This window comes from Cebus imitator, unplaced genomic scaffold, assembly GCF_001604975.1.
Source record: "Cebus imitator isolate Cc_AM_T3 unplaced genomic scaffold, Cebus_imitator-1.0 Scaffold30, whole genome shotgun sequence".
Classification (NCBI taxonomy): Eukaryota; Metazoa; Chordata; class Mammalia; order Primates; family Cebidae; genus Cebus; species Cebus imitator.
Genome location: NW_016107345.1, coordinates 4,647,080 through 4,666,881, shown reverse-complemented (window position 1 = coordinate 4,666,881; position 19,802 = coordinate 4,647,080). Strand labels below are relative to the sequence as shown.

At 39.0% G+C, this 19,802-nt stretch overlaps 1 protein-coding gene across 2 annotated transcripts in view; it reads left to right on the top strand.

The window, feature by feature from the left end:
- The window catches only part of SLC9A9 (solute carrier family 9 member A9), a 590,634-nt gene that overhangs the window by 443,577 nt on the left and 127,255 nt on the right, over positions 1 to 19,802 (top strand). The window lies entirely within an intron of this gene.

The following is a 19,802-nucleotide window of genomic DNA, read 5'->3' as shown; positions in this document are numbered from 1 at the left end:
TTCATGGCTTCTAGGGAAAGCAGCAGCTCAGTAATAATATTCACTTGGAAAAATAGAGCCAGACAAAGAAAATGCTGGGAAGAATCGCTTTTATCCTGTGCCTCTACTTAGGCCATCTTGACTTTTTCTTTGATGCAGAAGGATAGCTTCAGGCGAAATATATTTGCTTAATCCTCCACCACTAATTTGTGCCTTGTTAACTTAGCCCTTGGTAAGGTTTAAGCGGAATGAAATGGAAACATTGAACACTGGCAGCAGATTTTAAGTCTTTCTGGTGAACTCTTTGAGGCTGCGGAAACAAATGACTGAGTGGCTAAGCCATCCTTCATTGTAGACTCTCGGAGGTGCTTACAATATGGAGACCTCAAGCTAGTCTTTCTTGCTATGTCACCTGTGCCTGAAAATGCCTGTGCATTGTCCCAAAAAGGATTCTCCTGTGTTGAAGCTGTGGAAGGTCAGATAACTCTTTTCATGCCTGCCGTATTTCAGCCAGACTAAACAGAAGGATTTTACACCATTTACAGTTGAAGCCTCCAGAGCTTTACTTTAAGACCAGTAGTGTTAACTGAATATGGGCTCTATGGCCTGATCTCACATCCAAGCAAGCCCAATTCACGCCCAGGAAAAGAAAGGCAGAGACCTCCGAAGTAGTTCTGAGAACCACTGACATAATCACTAGAGAAGACTGGTATTTCTGAGCCCAGAATTAACAAGCCTCTCTTGCAGGAAATTATCAAAATGTGGTCCCAGCGGGGGTTCTTTTTTCTTTTCCTTTTTCTTTTACGTGTATGCAGATCTTTTGTAGTCATTTCCCCTGTTTCCTGGCTGGTGATGCTCATTAGCAGTCAGAATAAAATGATGGCAAAATGGCCTGATTCTTGATAATTTTTTTAAGCTGCACATACCTCTTTAGAGTGAATACAAGTACCAATGTAGAAATTTAGGTGAAGTTTTCTTTTCCTTCTATGTATTAACATTATTCTCTTGTTACGGTACTCATGTTTTTGTCTCTTTGCATTAGCTGAAAACATACTTTTAATAATGTCCCAGAGAAGGGGTTTTGGAGCTAGTCAGATTTGGAGGGATAGAGCATTTAATCTGGAGAATTTCGCATAGCTTTAGAAAAGGTCCAGATATCTGAGAGCCACCCTGCTAAAGGCAGTTTCATCTAAAGTTCTTTATTGAATAATTGACTACCATTGTGAGATTCCCTTCATGTCTTCACGCTTTCTTTGGTGCCATCTTAATAGCATTTCTGAACAGGCCTTATGAACACTGCTAGCTGTGAGTTGTCCTGCTCATCACTGAGTACCCTCACTCTGTACTAAAGCAGATCCTAGGACCTTTGACTTCAGAGCCCCGATACTCAAAATGTGGTCCAAAGACCACCGGCATCCACATTACCTAAGAGTTTGTTAGAAATGCAGAATGAATCTCAGACCCCAACAGTACCTACCGCTATGGACTGAGTCACATCCTCCAGCCAGATTCTAATGCCCAATGGAATTATATATAAAGATAGGGCTTATAAGCAGGTAACTAGATTAAATGAAAGCATAAACATTGAGCCCTGATCTGATAGAATTAGTGCCCTTATAAGAAAGTGCTCTCTCTCTGAGTATGTGTGTACAATGAAAAAAAGTCATGTGAGCATGCAATGAGAAAGCCACCATCTGCAAGCCACGAGGAAAGCCCTCACCAGGAAGTTAATTGGCCAGCAATCTTCATCCTGGGCTTCCCAATCCTCAGAACTATGAGAAACAAATTTCTGTTGTTCCAGCCATCCAGTTACAGTTTATGGTATTTTGTTATGGTAGGTCAAGCTACAAATATACCTACTGAATCAAAATCTTTATCCTTACAAGATCCTCAGGTGATGAGTATGCATATTAGAATTTGAGAAGCATATTGCTTTAATTTTGATCATGACATGATTTAAACTCCTTCCCTACCCTGACCATCACTTTTCATGGGAGGAGCTTGTGCCATGAACTGGAATGGACTTTGAAATGAGCTCTAGGATTTTTAGGCCCTGACTCTGATTCTAAAGATCCTTGTCAGCCTCAACTTGCCATTCTCTGAAATGAGAAAACCTATAGGGCCTGGTTAAGAATGAACAAGTTCACAAAAGTATCATGAAAATGAAAGGATAATGGATATGTTCTTTTAAAAACATGAGATATTACAAAATATTACATAAAGTTTTCATTCCATAACTAACTGGATAAGAATGGCATATTTCCTTTTTTTTTTTCCTTAGAATTATATTACATATGCATAGATTCCTGACTTTAGAAAAAGAAAAATCACTTAGGATATTGTGAGCTACAGTATCATGGCCTAAGATTTTGCCAGTCAATTTGAGCATCATTTTGAGTATAGAGTCATGCTGTTTCTTTGCATTCGTCTTCTCATATGTCTAATAATCGAGAAATGAATTTTTTGTAAATTTTATTTTTGCCATATAGGTAAGAAATCAGAAAATTCTGAATTCTCATTTGTGTTCGGTGAAAGTTAAAAGTTGACTACAAAGAGTATTTCCTGTTTTCTTTTATCCTTTTGACAGATGTGATACTTTAGGCAACATAATAAAACTGAAGGATAACAAAGATGATTCATTTCACTATTGTATCTAGGTAGTATCATTAATCTTTTTATTTTCATATTAATTTGGTTTTTGTTTTTGGTTTTTGTTTTTGGTTTTTTTTTTTTTTTTTTTTTTTTTTTTTTTTTTTTTTTTTTTTTTTTTTTTTTTTTTTTTTTTTTTTTTTTTNTGTCTCGCTCTGTTGTCCAGGCTGGAGTGCAGTGGCATGACCTCAGCTCACTGCAACCTCTGCTCTCCCAAGTTCAAGCAATTCTCCTGCCTGAGCCTCCAGAGTAGCTGGGATTACAGGCACATACCACCTCGTCCAGCTAATTTTTGTATTTTTAGTAGAGACAGAGTTTTGCCATGTTGACCAGGCTGGTCTTTAACTCCTGACTTTAGGTGATCTGCCCACCTCAGCCTCCCAAAGTGCTAGGCTTACAGGCATGAGCCACCACACCTGGTCTAATTTTGGTCTTTTTTAGCATCACTAGGAATAATGAGTAATGATGAAATAATACCTAGAATGATGAAATAGCACACTTTTTAAGATACTGGAAAAAACTTGAGGTCAGGAGTTCAAGACCAGCCTGACCAACATGATGAAACCCCATCTCTAATAAAAATATAAAAATTAGCCGGGCATGGCGGTGGGTGCCTGTAATCCCAGCTACTCGGGAGGCTGGGGAAGGGGAATCGCTTGAACCTAGGAGGTAGAGGTTGCAGTGAGCCGAGATCACGCCATTGCAATCTAGGCTGGGTGACAAGAGCAAGAGTCCATCTCAGAAAACAGGAAAAATAGGATCATTAAGATTTTATAATTTATCTTAGATTTCAAAAATGTCCAATGGATCTATGTGGTGATTACAAAAAACAAAGTAAGTATTATTCTGTGTTTTAAATAAGTAAGCTTTCTCTATGTGCTTTGAAAGATTTATGGGAAATAATTTAAAAAGTCATAAAATATTAATACTTACTAGTAGAACTACTCAAAAGAGAAACCCCCAAACTAAAATAGGCCCAATGGATCCTTATAGTACACTGAGGGTTAAGAGGTATTAACACGTATAGCTAGCATATCAAACAATGATTTCATAGATACTATTGCTTTTAAAATAAAACTAAGCTTGTAAAACATCAATTAAGCAAGACTTCCAGAATGCATCTGAGGAGGTTGGCAGACCTTCTCCTCAACAAAAAGGACACTTAAACTGGTGAAAATTACAAAATAAAACTTTTAAAATCTCTAGAAATTGATCTAAAGGTATACAGAAAATCCAGAAGCATTTATTCAAGAAGGTATATTCAATTTTAGTTACACTGTCAAGTTTGTGACACTTGTGCCCGAATATGCGCTTCTCCTTCCACTATTCTTTCAATGTTGTAAAAACATTATTCCCGGTGAAGACAAACCAAGAATATAGGAAACCCTCCAGTTCCCCATCAGAGAGCTCTGATTTTAGCCTGGGATAGCATGGGATGTTTCCCATCCCACCCTCAGCTCTGTGTTGTAGAAGCTCTAGTCTGTATGCAGTTTTAAAAAATAATGCTCCCTTTTCCCACCCATATGATAGAGGCTCTACCCCACATCCAGCAAGCTGAGAATATTGGGGACTCAATCACCACCTTCTCAGCTTCTACTCATAGGCAGAGGTGCCATTACAGGAGGGAAAAACTGAAGACTGTGGGGCTATCACCTCCCCAGCTTCTGCTCAGAGGATAGAGTATCCACAAAAGTAGGCCCAAGACAGGAAGATGGGGCCCACCATCCTCTCCCCTACTGCTTGTTTGTAGCATAGATGTTATCACTCCAAGAGAGGTAAAATGTTAGGTCTGCAACTCCACAGCCCTGCCAAGCGAGACTTTACTTGGAATGGAGCAGGGAGGAACTTATGCCTTCAGGGTTATTGAAATGAACAGATATCTCAGTGGCAAGCAATGAAGTGGAGACTAATCGCACTTAAAACAACTAGCAACAAACAAAAAGACAGCCCAACCAAAGTTCAACAGATAAAACAGGGAAAAAGACAGATAAAAAGGGCCCTTCTAGGATCACTTTCATGTTTGGGGGTCCAAAGACTGTACACATGTACTAGATTAAACCCCCTTGGATGCTCCTGAGAGCTACTAGTCCCTGGATGAAAGTGGGGCTGTTTTGAAAGCATTCCCCAAGCCACACAAAGATCCATCAGTAAAGAGGAAAAGATTTTCTGACTTAAGACGCTTAAGCATAACTTTGACCAAAATAACATTAACTGAACATTAAGCTACGTTGATCCAGGGGCAACTTTTAGAAAGACTTAAAGGAGAAAGAAAACTGAACAGTAACATCAGAGGCTGCACAAGGCGAGGAAAATAGACTTCAACAATTTGTCTAGGCAAACCATTAAATAAACTAACAAAACCAATATCAACCTGCCCTGGGTGTGGGGGAGGGGGCTAATGAGGATCCAAAATGGCTACAGTGTATTACCTAAAACGTCTACTTTTTGACCAAAAAATATATACATGGAAAGAAGCAGAATAGTATAGCCCTTGTACAGGAATAAAGGAGGAGGAAGAAAAGTATGTATGGCGTGGGCTAGGGGAATACAAACTGCTTTTGAGGGGGCACAGATGTGGAACTCGGGAAACAAAGACTTCAGCTATTAGAAATAAGTTCAAAGAACTAACAAAAATCATGTTTAAAGAAGTAAAAGAAAGTAATGAAAATGCTAATTTATTGAATGGGAGGCCAAGGCAGGCAGATCACCTGAGGTCAGGAGATTGAGACCAGCCTTGCCAACATGGTGAAACCCTATCTCTACTAAAAATACAAAAAATTAGCCAGGCGTGGTGGCACATGCCTATGATCACAGCTAGTCATGAGGCTGAGGCAGGAGAATCACTTGAACCCAAGAGACAGAAGTTCCAAGATCACGCCACTGTGCTTCAGCCTGGATGACAGAGTGAGACTCAAAGAAATTATTTTAAAAATTTAAAATTCTTCAGGTGAAAGTATAATTACAAAAAATTTCCAAAAGAGCTCAACTGTGTATTTGAGCTAAAAGAAGAGTCAGTGAACTTGATGACACATCATTAGAAAGTATATAAGAAGAACAACAAATAAAACAAGGAAAAAAATGAGCAGATAATTAGAGACCTTTGAGATACCATTTGGAACAACATGTGTGTAATGGAAGTTTTAGGAGAAAAGAAGGGCAGAAAAAAATCCAAGAAATAATACCTGAAAACATCCTGAATATGATTTTTAAAAATCAATCTATACCTTCAAGAAGTTCAATGAATTATAAGTAGGGAAAACAAAAAGCTATATCAAGACACATTATGCTCAAAATGTTGAAAGACAAAATGAAAATCTTGAATGTAATGACAGAAGTTATTTGTCACCCACAAGACAACTTCAATAATAGAAATATCTGACTTCTTATCATAATTAATGAAGTCCACAAAGCAGTGAGATACCACCCTTAAAGTGCTTACAGAAAAAACTATCAGCAAGAACCCAATATCCAGCAAAACTGTCTTTCAAAAAGGAAGACAAGGTCATTTCCAGATAAACAAAGACTGAATTTGTTGTTAGCATACTGCCTGACAATAATTACGAAGGAATTTTTTTTTAATGAAAGAAAATGACACCAGACTACAGTTTAAATCCATGTGAAAAAAAAGTGCTGGCAAAGGTAACTATATTAACTATAAAAAACAGCATAATTACATATTTTATCTCCTTTTTAAAATTAAAAACTATATAAAATTTAATTGTGCCTATATGATATAAAGATATGTGTTTGACAATAATGGCACAAATGAGGAGAGAGGCGAGGAAGCTATAATGGAACAAGGAAGTGGCATGAGACAGTAACTCAAATCTACAGGAAGAAATAGAGTAACAGAAGCGGTAAATAAGATTAATAGAAAAACTTTGTAAATAGACTTTTTTCTATTTACAATTCAGTGTTTTTATAACATAGATGTACTATATATGACAACACAAAGGACGTTATTAAATCTTATTTCTAATTAAGCAAATAAGAGTGGAGCAAATGTTCTGCAAATCGCTAGAATCAACTTATTATAAATCCAAAGCAGAGTCTAGTAAGTTGAAATGTATATTGTAACTTCTAGAGCAACCACTAAGAAAATAACAAAATATGATTTTAAAAAATCAACAAATGAATTAAACATATGAAACAAAATGGAAGAAGTAAATCCAACTATATTAATATTAAATATAAATGAATTAAACAACGTAATCAAAATGCAGAGACTGTCAGACTGAATTTTTAAAAACTAGTTTCACCTAGATCCAAAGATACAAATATCCTGAAGGGAAAAGGGTTGGGAAAAGATATACCATGCAAACAATAACCACAAGAGATCTGGGGTAGTATACTAATATCAGACAAATAGACTTAGCAAAAAAAGTATGAGAGACACAAAGGAACATTTTATAATAATGAAAGGGTTAATTCATTTGGAATATATAGCAATTATAAACATAGATGCAATCAACAAAAAGGTCCCAGGATACATGAAGCAAAAACTGACAAAGTTAAAAACATTAAAGTGTCTTTCAGTTCTATAGAACAATCACAAAGGTGCTAAGTAAATTACTAGAGTTTGAGAAATGCCACATTCTACCACATTATAATATTGTTTGCAGATTTCAAGTTCACTTTGCATTGTTACATATGGACATCTCAAGCAATAAGTATCTTCCAATAATGTCTACACTTAAATCTTCTCATAAAGTCTATTCACACCAAAGGATTTTTAAATTTTAATTTCTTCATTTTTATTAAGGTAGGCAGCATGTCAAAATAATTTTAAAACTCTTGAAGTCTTCTGTTGCTTATTACCTATGTAACTTCTCCCAAATTAGCTAATCTTTATGAGTCTCAGTATCTGTGAAACATGGTAGGATGCGATCATCTGAGCTCCCTTCCACTTACAGTTCTGAGACTGATGTTTTCACCATGAAAATGAACTGTTTCAGTAAGCTGACCATGAGGAAAGGCAGTAGAATCTAGATTGCTCCACCTGAGATAGTGAGATGTACCTCACTAGGGTATTGGTTTAGCCAATACCTCACTATTAGCTAAACCAACTGAAGACCAAAGAGCAAGATAACCCTATTTATGCCATTGGTAGGGTAGAATTTCATCTTCTTAGAAAGACTTCTTAGACTCTTAACATCTGTATGGAATTCATAGGTTTAGGTTGGAGCACTTAATAAAGCACATTTTGATTTGAGGCATCGTAAGTCGATTCTGTTCAGGAGCACTTTTGTTCCTCTGTGGGTCCTACTATGTCTTATGATACGATCTGCGCTTCTGATATCTGCTGTTGTCAGATGCCACAACTTGTATGTGAATTCCTTGTGAAAACCTAATCCAGCCTACGGTTGGGAACAGTCTATGTCAAGTTGTACATGAATATTCAGGCACCTTAGAGAAACATTTTAAAACAATTCTAACATGAAGCCTGGAAATAAAGCTATGTTTAAGATTGGTTTATTACATTTATGGATTTCTTATGAAATTTCAAGTCCCTGAAAACTTAAATTTTCCAGTTTAAGTGAAACCTTTTTATTGTTGCATGCCTATAAATGTGAATAGCTTTCTACATTATTCTGTCGCCAGGTAGTGGAGAACATACAATGTTTGGTTTTCTATTCCCGAGTTACTTCACTTAGAATAATAGTTTCCAGTTCCATCCAGGTTGCTGTGGATGCCATTAATTCCTTCCTTTTTTATGGCTGAGAAGTAGAGAATGAATTATCTTTTAATCTATAAGCATAAAAAAAATTTTTTTTGTTTGAAAGATTTCAAAATATCTCTTTTGAATTTTTCCCCAAGGACAGCAAATAACATACTAGCCATACATGAAATATCCAGAGGTTAGTATGTGTAATGCCTTGACATTATTATTGAACCCTGGATTTTTATTGTTTTGTGTGGGCATCCATTTATTCCAGCTGCACATTTTTTCACATTTTAACATTTCTGACGTCAAGATGTATCTCATGATCAGTGGTGCCACAAATATAATTAACAGCATTTTTCTTCTTTGATGTATGTAAAGTAATAGTATGCCTTATCATTAACTATATCTAGGTTTGATGAAACTTGCTATATGTATTTGAAGACATATCTGAGTGTGACATATTTTTCATGTCTACCACAATATCTAGCATATGCTAATGGTCTTGATATATCTTCAACCAGTATTTCATGAATGAATGAGTGGATGAGTTAGTGAGTGAAGGAGAGAATGAAAGAGTCTACCTGCCCTGCTTTTAGGATGTGGATAGAATGATGTCAGGAAAAAAATCAGTTTATACCATAGTTGTTTAAGCTGTCATCATGATCTTCTAGAATGATAGGCTAAAACAGCCTAATGTTACATTAGCCACAAGCATCCAATTAGCTTTCATTATGCATTTTCTGCCAAATTGATGCTAATTCGGTTATGGAAAGTGCACAGCACTCTCCATAATCTTCATAATAACTTCAGACCCTGTTTTACAACATAGTCTTACTCTTTTTCTCTTTGCCTTCTCTTCTGCTCTAAGACAACTTCTTCCCAATAGTATTGTCTGTCACCAATTCTTATTCGCTTTCCTGATTTTAAACCACTGATTCCAAAATCAAGATGCAGTTTTCAATATAATTCTAGTGTTAACCACTAACCCTTTCCCTTTTAAAAGTGTAAATATTTAAATTCTTTTTAACATAATCATACATGCAAGCATGCACTTCAGCCCAGTGGTTACCAGAAGATTTGACCAAAGAAAAACATTATTTTTCTAGTGATTTGCTTTAATCCCTTTCAGCAAAAAAAACTAAAATTATTTTCTTCTCTTTTTATGTGTCATGCAGTACCAGCTTCCTAGCTTACCAATTATCTCTGTCACCTTTCCTTTTAAAATTAAGATATTTATTTTAACAAAAACCAAGATTATGCATTATTAAGACATATTTCTGACTTGATTCTCTTCTGGGACTAGGATAGAAGTTTTTTCACTAAAGCAAAAATAAAAGTGAAATATAGATATATATATGTGGGGGTATGTACATATATGTATATGTGTGAATATATATGACAAATCTGTGACTTGATTATTAATAGCATCATAGGTCTAACAGAGTGTTAACTGCCCCAAATGAAAATAGGATTTCAGTTATTTGTAGAGATTGTAGATCAAATCTGCTTCCAATTGTGGGCTTAAATGCTAGTTTTGGCAACCGTTATCTATCCCAAAGCTGTTTTAATTTTAATTTTAGTGATTTATTAGTGTTGGTGAAACAATCTTCTTTGGCTATTTTTTCATGTTTTCAGACCACATGGTTAATAATTCTGTACTGTCTGCAGGATGTTGGTGATGGATAGCTTGAAGCAATAGATTTACTGTGCAAAATTATTAAAGAACCCAACTCCAAGTGCTTTTTAATGGTTAAAGAAATGGGTTATAAATCGTTCCCTTTTTTTGCTTTTAATTATTAAAATACACGGTGTTACAATAACTTCATATCCTCCTCCCAAACTCCATGTGTTTTCTATAGCACATAAATATTACGTAGTGTCGATTCTACATCTTAGTTGTTACGATGATAATCTTGTGTCTCCAGCTCCCTTTTCACCAGCTGCCTTCTGTATTTCCAGGTGTAGATGCCTTTGTTGACCTTAGGCTTTTGTTCTCATCTCCTCTCTCAGGAATAAGTCGGATTTACTTGTATCTTGTGTAAATACAAGCTCAAATATTACCTCTCCCAAGTCCTTGCCTTTTAAGGCCTAATTTTCAATGAGGAATGAAGAGCTTTATTCTGGGCTGAGGAAGTCTAGGCAACGGCAGTTAGTGAAGGTCATGATTTGGGAGGAAGCCTTCTCAAAACAGCTTATAAACCATTGTTTCCTACTAACAGGCAAAGCCAATGTGGTGGTGGTTGGAGGGGGTGTTTGGAATCAACCATTAGAATTTTGTTTTGAATGAGTTGTGTTGTAGGTAAATATCCATCAGTTTTGCAGCGCTTTGCTGTTCCCTTCTAAGGATCCTTTCCAAGATACCACTCCACAAAAATACATGCTTTGGCTAGGTTAAATGTTCTTCTGGATTATTGCATAGAGGAGTTTTATGGTTCTTTAAATAAATTAAATATGTGTCCCATGCATTCCTCCCTTATTGTCAAAGTATATTGTGATTTTGTAGATGATGTTCACAGGGATAATATGTTCCTTGCATCAAGAGAACACATTCCCATCGAGGTTCCTTCCCTTCCAGGTTTCCCACTGAAGCCTGAGCACATCCTCACTCTGAGATCTCACTGCTGACCCACACTGCACACCAAGCATGGTCTTTAATGGCAAGCTGGGATTAGACCACAGTTCTACCTAGAGTTCCTCATAGCTTGGGACAGTGAAAAGTGAGGGAAGGAGATGCACTTCTGGTATTATATCATCCTGTTTATTATTATTACACTTTAAGTTCTGAGGTACATGTGCAGAAGGTGCAGGTTTGTTACATGGGTATACATGTGCCATGGTGCCCATTCTATTTTTCTTTTTTTAACTATGAAATAACCACAATGGTTTCCAGATTTTAGGTTTTCTACTTCTCAGTCAGACCCCTGACAGTCTGGGATTTATTTTTCAACCATTTTTTGTTTCATAGCAACATATAAAGCTCCTGCAACTACTTCATATTCAGTAATAAAATACCCCTCTTTTTCCCCATATAACTTGTTCAGTCTGATACTGAGAAGACGCCCCACCTGGTAACATTAGAATTTTAAAAAGCTAATCCACATGAAAGGATGGCTTTTCTGGGATGTGCATTTGACTCTGATAAATCCCTAATTGCCCAGGCAGGGCACCCAGAGTGAAGCTTTAGGGAAGGCCAGATGCCTTGAGAAGCGATTACATCTGTCTTCCTACCAAGTGATGTCAGTATGCTTACAGCTTAGGTCAAAAGAAATTAGTCTGTGTATTCATTTTCGATCTAGTTTCTAATGGACTCTTATCTATAGCCTGAAATTAGCTTACCTCTTGGCAGAACTAAGTATTCCAAACTCGAGAAATTGTGCCAAATGTAAAGCACAGGATGTACATCTGCAGTTGTATCTGTGACATGTCCTTGCTTATTCATGTTTATTTTTCAAAGAACATAATGTTTTCAGCATATTTATACACTCCAAAATGTATATCTAAATTGTCAGACACATGTAAACGCTGGCCAGACATTTTATCTCTGTAGCCAGATCATCCCCACTTTGAGTCTTCACACTCCAAAACCTCCATCATAAATAAGCCTCCACTGGAGTCAGAAATTACAAGGAAAATCACAGGTGAGGAAGGGTGAAACATAACTGTTAGGCTGGAAATCTTCACAGTTAAATCTTTTATTCAGGAGTCCTATGTAACAAAGTCAACAATATCTGTTAATACAACTACCACAACAAGAACAAGAGCTGCTGCTTCTAAGCATTTTCTAGGGGCCAGATCCTGTACCCAGCCCCTTACATGTATTCTCCCACAATGGCCTATGATATAGTTATCATTCCTATCTCCATTTTGTGGAAAATGAAACTGAGGCCCAGTTTCCTGCCTATAGTGACACAAATAAGTGATGGGAACAGCCAGTCAGAATGTCTAACTCCTAAGGATCACGCACAGTGCCTCTTCTTAGCTGTTACCTAGAATTTTCAGTGAACTGTGTCAGCAAAGAGTTAGAGACCAGACCCTTCTCTACTCTGGTCAGCTCTATAGAGTTTCATGAAATCCATTCCATCTCCATAATCTCTTGGAGAAAAGTAAATGTTACACAGGCAACCTTGGAATACCAGGACAAGAATGTCACATGAATCCTTCAGCTTTTTTCAATTTGGTAATCAGATAAGTCCTAGGGGCAGAAAAATGGACCTAGCAAAGCATATGAGTGCCAATCAATGACAGTGTGTCTGTGCAGTGGTGGCAACCCAGAGGGGCAGCACCACTCAGCAGCATCCCAGCTCTGCATCTTCATCTCCTATGGGAGGCTTACAATCATATCACATACTTCATGTCCCCAAATTATAGAACCCCCCCTTTCTTCCTTCTTCCCTCTCTAACCCTTCCTATGTAAGATGTCCAAACTTCTTCTCCAGCTTCCATAAATATTTCCAGTCCATTGATCTTGACCTGGAAGAATTCATCCCTACCTTATTCTTAGACTTTACCTTTTGATCAGAATCTCCACTTCAGACAAGCAACTAGACAAAACTCTGAGGGGGGTGGTATGTTTCTTGAGTTGATTACAATGTAGAGAGCTGATGTTGCTTCACTCACAATAGAAGTGCTCAGATCTGATCTTACCGTGAATTTCGGTTTTATCTTTCTAATAGGATGTCCCTTGGGGAAAATTCCCATGCACATACTTCTCCTTCTTTAATATGGCTAATGGTAGGGCAAACCAAAGTGTCTGGAGTAAAAACCCAGAAACACCTCAATACTTTCCTCTTCTCCTTTCCATAGTCAGCCTGTCATGTACAATGCCCCTCACCACCCCTTCATGTATACAACTCTGAAACCTGTTTCTTCTTTTCTACCACTACTAACTTAGTTAGACTCTAACAAACCCTGGGTTGAACCACTGCAGTGGACTACTAAATGATCTCCATGCCTCCAGTTTCTTTTTTTTTTTTTTTTTTTTTTCTTTTCTATCTCAATAGCAAGGTTTTCTGGGCAGGCAGGAGATTTTTTATTTCTAATTCTGTCCTCCCCAGACTTAAAAGGAAGTAGTCTAGTGCAGTGGGCAGAGCTGGATGGTCTGCACAGTCTTCCCATAGTTCCCCAGTGAGGTCAAGCTCCAGGTTTCCATGGCAATATCTGACTTAATAACACATTTTTTTTTTTTTTTTTTTTCCTTTTCTATCTCAACCTGAAGATGTTCACCAGTTTCTTAATATCACAATGTATACCTCCAGTGATCTTTCTAAAACATAAATGTAATTATTTCACCCTGTAGTGCCTACAGAAAAACAGACCAAAAAATGCTTTCCTTAGCATAGCACTCAAGGTCCTTCATAATTTGCCCTTAACTTACTTTCTGGTATCATCCAAACCAACCACATTCACCTAAATGTTCATGACCCTCGCAGTCTAACCACACAGAGCTATTTAGGATGTACCAATATACTTAGTTCCCCTATGCCTTTGCCCATGCTGTGCCTGGAGCGCCCTCCCCTAAACTTTTCTCCTACCTTTAAACTTATTCTCACCTTTCAATACCCATCTCCTCTGTGAAACGTGCCTAATCACCCCATAGCTCATCTTGGTTGGGCTCTTTGTTGGTATGTTCAAATAATTTATGTACTGTGCTTATCACACCATACTGTAGTTCTTTGCTTCCAATGTCTGTTTTTCCCATTAGATCTTGGGTCATCGATGGCAGGAATCCTATCATTGACCTTTATATCAGTCATTTATGGAAAAGCCACTCTTGTCTTTAACCTGTATTGTATTTATGAGTCAATGTAGGGTACATCCATTTCTCTAATAATAACAACACTAAGAAAAGAGCATCAACTAATATTTCATCAGTGCTTCCTAAATGGCAGCCAATATTTTATATACTTTATTAACTCATTTCATTCTTATAATAGTTCATGAAATAGATAACATGCTTATCCCCACTTACAGGTGGGAAAACTGAGATTTGCAAAGGTTAAGTTATTTGTCTCGAAGTTATACAAGTAGTAAATAATGGAGGTGAAATTTGAATCCATGCACCCTGATTCCAGGGTCCAAATTCTTAACTAATGTGCCACACGTAAATAATAAAGTGAACTAAAGTGAGTTTTTCCGCTTACTTTAGTGCATTTTTGTTTCCCAAAATGAAATTAAAATATTTGAATTATTGTATTAGATTAATGTTGGTCTTACACAAACTCCAGGATTCTTTAGTCAAATAATACAGGGTACAGTAACAGATGTTGGCCTCCAAGTGATATTCTCATGGCCACACAATAGTTCCCACCCTCAGTGGGTATCTTTCAGACTCCTCCATTGTCAAGCTGTATTTATGTGCTCAATAACCAGTCACTCTTCCCTTACTGAAAATGACATTTTTTATACTTTGCCGTCAAAAGCAGGTCTTAGAGGAAATAATTTATGTTCCCCACCACCCAGCCCCTGTTAGCAGGGGGCTCTAAAGAATCAAAACGGCACCTAAGACTATTGGAATTCACACAATGAAACTAAGCCCTAGTAATATTTCAGTGCCTTTCTGGAGGTGCTAACTGATAAGAACCAAAATGGAATGTGTTGGCTTTAATGGGAAAAGTAAGACTTTTGTTAGTTACGTTGCTTTCCCTGTAAGAGAAACCCAACTTTGGAGCATTTTTTTTTCTTTTGTACTATGGTTGGGTATAAGAGCATCCCAAGATTTTAATATGTCTAATAAAACTCACCAAAGAATGAAAGCGCAATAGGAAGGGAGGGTGCATTATGGTGCACAAGAGATGTGTTTTGCTCTGAAAATGGAGCTTGATGCTCATTGTAAATGAGGAACCCGGAGTGAGATGTATGAGGGCACAGCTGGGAATATGTGCAAAGCTTGCCTTCATTTCCATTTGAATACCGTAGAGGCAGCACTCAACTTGCTTAAAATTAAAAGGTGCATCAAGAATGCAAAACATCATATAAAAATTTTAACCAGCCTTTTTAGTTGCTTTCTAATTCTTTACTGGTTTTTTATTTCTCCATATTTTTTCTATATTTATTTATCTCTGTTTTCTTGGGCTGTGTGGTTATTTGTCCCTCTAGCCTTGGCTTACCTTCTCTAAGGCTGCATGCACCTTTACAGTTATGTATCCATCAAGGCACCTCTTTATAATCATGTATTTCTTTCTTTCTTTAGTATTTCCTTTCACCTTCCTTTTCTTTGCTTACTTTCAGCTCTTCTGTCTTCCTTCTTTCCCCTTGCTCTTCAGACACCTTCTTTTCCTTCTTTGTTGCCTATTACCCCAACTATTCTATCAACAAATTATAAATAATTCCAAACCAGGCAAGGCACGGTGGTTCATACCTGTAACTCCAGCACTTTGGGAAGCCAAGATGGATGGATCATTTGAGCCCAGGAGTTTGAGATCAGCCTGGGCAACACGGCAAAACCCCATCTCTACTGAAAATACAAAAATTAGCTGGGTGTGGTGGCAGGCGCCTGAAATCCCAGCTACTCGGGAAGCTAAGGCAAAAGAATCACTTGAACCTGGGAAGTGGAGGTTGCAGTGAACCAAAAATGTACCACTGTACTCCAGCCTGGGTGACAGAGTAAGACTCTATCTCAAAAAATATATAAATTAATTTTAAAAATTCCAAACCTGCGAAGATCGGCCCTCTTTAAATGGAAATGTTTTGCTATGAGACCAGAAATCCTTGCTGTGCACTGGCTGCTCCCTATGGCTCAATTGTGGTTGTTGCTATATATTCAAAGTTTTCCCAGTGCAGAAACAAGGACTTAGGAGGGTTTATTTCTGGAAGGAATAAGCAACTGAGCTCTGGCCCCACTGATAAGAACTGAAAAATAATATCAATAATAGCTACTAACATTCTTGAAAGCTTACTATATAACAGGTCCTAAGCTATGTTCTCATTTCATCCTCACCGTAACGCTGTTAAGTGGGTTCTATAATTATTCCCATTGTACTGGTGAGGAAACCAAGACAAGAGTAAGTGACACAGGTCACAGAGCAAGTGAGAGGCAGAGCCACGTTTTTCAACCCAGGCGGCCTGGCACCAAACCACCCTCTTGACAGCTGGGTTTCACTGACCCTTCAACAACCGCAAGGTAATCCTAAAGTCCTCAGATTCCAGCTAGGGCCAACGTATACTGTAGAGCTTGCCCTGCATGACTGGGTATAACCAGACAGGTGAGCAAATGGTGAGCCAGGGTTGCCACAGACAGAGCAAGGTGACCTCAGATGCCCAGAAGGGATTCTGTTTGGGAGCAGAGAGCAGAGTCGGAGGAGTACAGCTACTTCACTCCAAGTCTCTGTAACTTCTAGTGGGAGATCTGAGACCTAGGAAGGGCATTGTGGTGGATGGGCCATGGTGGTGATCAGACAGAAGGGGAGGGCAGTGCTTAGAAGTTCAGGAAAGAAGACAGGGCATCACACAAGTTCAATGGTGGCCAGCATGGACCAAAATACCAGCCTGGAGTTTGGAGTGAGGGGGTCCAGTCCATGGGAGCAAAACTGGCAGATTATCGTATGGCCAGGCCTCAGGGACTGTAGTTGGTACCAGGGTTCAGAAACAAGGCCATCTCCAGTTACCAGACCCAGGACACTGTCCAGATCAGATGAGCAGAAAGGGTAGCTAGCTTAATGTTGAGGGAGAGGTGCTAAAGACCCTTGGATGTCACCTACGGAGGCTGGACTTCATACTGTGATCTCACCTGGTGGGCTGCTATATACATGTAATATCACAAACCGGGGTGATATTATGTCTTCCTTCTAATAATCTCTCAAAAACTCATTGTGTATAAATGATCTTCTGTGTGTAAAAGCGAGTGGATGCTCGTGCATTAAAGAGCTGTAGAAATTTTTTTAAAGTGAGTGGGTATGTGGTTAGCCCTAAAATAGTGTCAGTTTCACATTCTGACTTGCTTCTTGAGCAGGAGAGTAACAGATACAGATGTAGTTGGCATGTTTGCATACCCCTTGGGATGCCGTGTGAAAGTGCCATGCGTGTCTATGTCAGCTTATATATCACAATCGAGAAAAGGCAGAAAATTGCCCTCCAACACAATGGGAGTTGGTCTGAGAGTATGCAAGGGTGAGATAGGAAAAATTGTGTGTGAGCCCTTCTGTAATATTTGAATTAAATAGATAGATTAGATATATATAAGATAGAGAAATAAAATGACAATAAAAATATATTTGACTATCAGGGTTAGTACCATAGTAAATTAAAGGCGTGGGGGTCATAGGGATAATATGTCAATATATTGTCACAGCCAGGTAAAATAAAGACAATCTAACTGGCAGATACAAGAATCAAAAAAAAAAAAAAAAAAAGACAGTAGCCAGGGACCATTTAATGTGGTCATAAAAAGGTTCATACACCTCTCGGAAATCATTATAATGTAGCACGTGTTAGACCTTATGGGCCCAGTTTCGATGCTAAGTCCTCCAGTTAAGATGAGAGTATCCCCTTTACACCGTATTTAAAGAGGCAGGGAGCCAAGAAACATATATTAGCAAGATATTCATCAAAAGTAGCTAATATCACAAGTGAAAGAAGACATTGTTCTCCTGTTCCTTTCCTTCACAACGCTTAAGCTGTGGTACATTTTTTATTTAATCCTCACTGAACCTCACAAACCGTATGCCCTGTGCGGGCAAGGACCATGTTCGCCCTGGCTTCCCCCAGAGGGAAGCACCTTTCTGGAGGTTCTCTTTCCTTGAGCCATTTGCAGCATTTGTCCTGCTCTGGACCTGCTCTGAGATGAGATGTGGGAGGAGGTGTGGTCTTCCTCCCAGAAACCTCTGAGATGTTTTCCACCGAGTCCTGCATCAAACGGAAGAACTTCACCCACTTCCTCCGCTCCACCTAGCTGCCTAGGAATGTCTGCTGCGATTGTTGCTGCAAAGCAAAGCTTCCACTTTAGTGAAAAACCTCAGTACTGCCTCAAACATCAAATATTGGGCTTATAAAATTCTATTTCTGTCTTCTCCAGGTTTCTAGACAGAGACCTAGAAAAAGGGCCTAAGCAGACACAGTGGTGGGAGCCCCAGGACCCTCAGTTCAGTTCACAGCTGACCGGGGGCCCAGCAGTTTCATCCCTGAGATCTGCGCTTCTCCAGCAAGGAAGCCTCCTCCTAGGGGGTAGCCAGCCCCTGCCAGAGGGTTCGGATCCACCACACAGCTGTGACAGTGCCCCAGCCCCATAAGAGAAGGGGGCTGGGAGCCTCCACACCTGGGTCCCACTGTTGGACTCAGGCCACCCCTACTCCAAGGTCACTGTTTGTGCTGGACCCACCTGGGGAGGCCCCACCCAAACTCCCATTGTCTGCACAACCTCCGTCTCACCCCCTCTTCCCTTCTACCTGCCTTCCCTCCCTTCTCTTCCTCATCTCCCACTCTCCCTCCTCCTCTTCTCCCTCCCTCTCAGCACTGCTATCCTCCCCTCATCCCTTCTCCCCTCCTTTCTCCTCCCTGACTTCCTTTCTCTCTCTCCTCCCCTTTCCCTTCTTATTCCTTATCAGATGAAATAGGTCAAAGAGCTAGTTTTTCTCTCCAAGAATCAAAGCTTCCTCCCCTCCAAAGGCTTTTCCCAGTGACCTAAAGGCAAAAAATTCAGCACACAATAAACGGCTATTAATTTGCCTCCCTTGGTTAGAGAGATGGAGCTATTCATGCCCAGAAAACACTAATCTGAAGGAGCTATTTTAAACAGACAGGTCTTTACTGTTACTGCCCTCCTTTTAAAGAGCCACGCATTTGCTTGACTGGAGGCTTCTCACACGGCCTTGCTTCCCCCACCCAGACGACAAGTCTGGAAGATGATCACAGAGGTGTTTATGAGGAACAAGAGTTGAAGAAAAGTTCCTAAATGTCTAGCAAATGTGGACTCACAGGAAGGGCTCTGGTGGAGCTTGGGCCAGACCTCTCCCCAGCCCTCCCACCCTGTGCAACTCCAGATGAAGCAGGCAGAGGGATGTTCTCTGGAAGCAGAGGAAGTTTGAGTTTCAGGGCCCCTCACTTGGTCTGGCCCTCCAAGGCCCTGGGAAGATCCCCAGCACTGTGTTCCCATGGTCTTATATTTTTGTAAGATTTGTAAAAAAAAAAAAAACATCGTTTCAAAGGGTTCAACTGCTGCTTCTTTCCCCTACAGCTTTCTTTTCCTCGTACTTCTCCTCTGATCAGATGGTATTGGAATAGCTGTGGGCATTTGGGAGATCCAACTAAGGGGAAGCTGAATTGAGAGTGCATTTAGTTTAGATTGAATGGAATACATTCGCGTGGGCTGCAGTCACTTCTGTGCGTGGCTAAGCCACTGCTGTCCACCCCAGAGTAAGAACAGCTTACAGAAATAATTTACAAGGCTGAATTAAATATAAACATGTCCTATGGTGCCTGGTATCAGAACTCTGTGGGTAGTGGAGGAAAAACAAGGTTTGAAATGCACTGAGCCAGACTGGAGACTCTGTTGAAAATTCTTCTAATCATGATATGT